This window comes from Mandrillus leucophaeus, unplaced genomic scaffold, assembly GCF_000951045.1.
Source record: "Mandrillus leucophaeus isolate KB7577 unplaced genomic scaffold, Mleu.le_1.0 Scaffold995, whole genome shotgun sequence".
In the NCBI taxonomy this organism is placed as follows: Eukaryota; Metazoa; Chordata; class Mammalia; order Primates; family Cercopithecidae; genus Mandrillus; species Mandrillus leucophaeus.
The window spans coordinates 148,752-151,485 of record NW_012110863.1 but is presented as its reverse complement, the minus strand read 5'-3'; the positions used below and the strand labels follow the sequence as shown (position 1 = coordinate 151,485).

Below are 2,734 nucleotides of genomic sequence, written 5' to 3'. Positions count from 1 at the left end.
CTTTCAGGCACCCCAATCAGACGTAGATTTGGTCTTTTCACATAATCCCATACTTCTTGGAGGCTTTGTTCATTTCTTTTTACTGTTTCTTTCTCCACACTTCTCTTCTTGCTTCATTTCATTCATTTGATCTTCAATCGCTGATAGTCTTTCTTCCAGTTGATCAAATCAGTTACTGAAGCTTGTGCATTTGTCACATAGTTCTCGTGTTATGGTTTTCATCTCTATTAGTTCTTTTAAGGTCTTCTCTGCATTGATTATTCTAGATATCCATTCATCCATTCTTTTTTCAAGGTTTTTAGTTTCTTTGTGCTGGTTACGTAGTTCCTCCTTTAGCTCTGAGAAGTTTGATCAACTGAAGCCTTCTTCTCTCAACTCGTCAAAGTCATTCTCCACCCAGCTTTGTTCCGTTGCTGGTGATGAGCTGCGTTCCTTTGGAGGGGGACACGTGCTCTGAATTTTTGAATTTCCAGCTCTTCTGCACTGGTTTTTCCCCATCTTTGTGGTTTTATCTGCCTTTGGTCTTTGATGATGGTGACGTACAGATGGGGTTTTGGTGTGGGTTTCCTTTCTGTTTGTTAGTTTTCCTTCTAACAGTCAGGACCCTCAGCTGTAGGTCTGTTGGAGTTTGCTTGAAATCCACTCCAGACCCTGTTTTCCAGGGTATCAGTTGCGGAGGCTGCAGAAGATAGAATATTGCTGCACAGCGAGTGTTGCTGTCTGATTCTTGTTCTGGAAGCTTCGTCTCAGGGGTGTACCACGCCATGTGAGGTGTGAGGTGTCAGTCTGCACCTAGTGGGGATGTCTCCCAGTTAGGCTACTCAGGGGTCAGGGACCCACTTGAGCAGGCAGTCTGTGCATTCTCAGATCTCAGCCTCCATGCTGGGAGATCCACTGCTCTCTTCAAAACTATCAGACAGGGGCATTTACCTCTGCTGAGGTTTCTGCTGCTTTTTGTTTAGCTATGCCCTGTCCCCAGAGGAGGAGTCTACAGAGGTAGGCCAGCCTCTTTGAGCTGTGGTGGGCTCCACCCAATTCGAGCTTCCTGGTGGCTTTGTTTACCCACTTAAGCCTCAGCAATGGCAGGCACCCCTCCCCCAGCCTCACTGCCACCTTACAGTTAGATCTCAGACTGCTGTGCTAGCAATGAGGGAGGCTCTGTGGGCATGGGACCCTCCGGGCCAGGTGTGGGATATAATCTCCTGGTGTGCCGTTTGCTAAGACCCTTGGTAAAGCATAGTATTAGGGTGTGAGTTACCCGATTTTCCAGGTGTTGTGTGTCTCAGTTTCTTTTGGCTAGGAAAAGGGATTCCCTTCCACTTTGTGCTTCCCAGGTGAGGCAATGCCTCACCCTGCTTCAGCTCTCACTGCTTGGGCTGCACCAGCTGACCAGCACCGAATGTCTGGCACTCCCCAGTGAGATGAACCCAGTACCTCAGTTGAAAATGCAGAAATCACCCGTCTTCTGTGTCACTCACGCTGGGAGCTGGAGGCTGGAGCTGTTCCTATTTGGCCATCTTGGGTGCGCCCCCCCAACTGTGTTTTTTAAATTAATGAATTGAGATGGGGAAGAGTTGGAATTTTACAAAATTGTTTTTTTATTCGTTATCAGTAGAATTATTATAAAACATTGGCTTTTTATATATTTTTTTAACTTCTGGTACTGTGTTACATATCAAGGAAGTAAAGAAAAATGAAAATAAAAAATGGACCTCAAAATAGTCTGTGATTACACCAGTGTTTGAGAAGGCTAATTTAGTAACTCGTGGTCTGCTACAAGGAGATGATGACAGCAGTTTAAGTGAAATAGATGAGTATGAAATAAGTTAAAATGTATAAGTTTTTTATTTCTCTGAGAAGGAACATTCGCAGTCATTATTTTTCCTGAAAGTATAATAGTGTAGTCTGCCAAAGCTAGAGAATACTCAACTATATCAATGCTGAAAGACTGATTATGATGAGAGCTGGTGACTTTGACAAGGAGCAGTTTGAATAAATAATTGCCATGGAACCCTGACTATAGTGGATAAGCATAGACACCCTTTGAGGGAACCATTATTGGGAAAGGCAATAGAGAAATGAGTGATAACTGAAGAAGAATGTGGGATTCAAGGGAATTTTCTTTCTTTTTTATTTTAAAATAGAAGCTTTTGGAGTGTATTTGTATGCTACTGGGAATGATATGGACAAGAAGAACATGTTTATGAGATTTAATTTTGTTTGTATGTCTAAGTGTTTGAAAACTTGATTCATTATCTTTTATAGATTTTTAGCAAACTAATTGTCCTTAGAGTATTTATTCATGTAGAGTTTTATGGTAAGAGTTTGTTCCTTCACCATTGGTTCAGAAATGTAAATATTAGTGTAACTGAACATATAAATGGTGACTGAAAATTTAAACTATCATATGCAGATTATTTTAAATTGTGAGATAATAAACATGCAAACACTTAGGCCATACTGAATAGAATTTAAACATCCCTTGATGAATAGGTATGATCTGCTAAGGTACTCTAAAATGTCAGGTGTATCAACTTTATAGTTGTTTAGATTCTGAGGAGAAGGGGAAGATTTTGTTCAAGTACTTTAGAAAAGCTTGCTGTTGACAATCTATCACAGATTATTACTTCTGGATTATAAAGTGATTTTTTTTTTTTTTTTTTTTTTTTTTTTTTTTTTTTTTTTTTTTTTGGAGTTTCGTTAAGTGGACTGGCTTAGAGATTTTTAAGGCTTC

General features: G+C 40.4%; 1 protein-coding gene across 2 annotated transcripts in view; it reads left to right on the top strand.

The window, feature by feature from the left end:
• Positions 1-2,734, top strand: part of CCDC144NL (coiled-coil domain containing 144 family, N-terminal like) — a 125,537-nt gene that overhangs the window by 58,433 nt on the left and 64,370 nt on the right. The window lies entirely within an intron of this gene.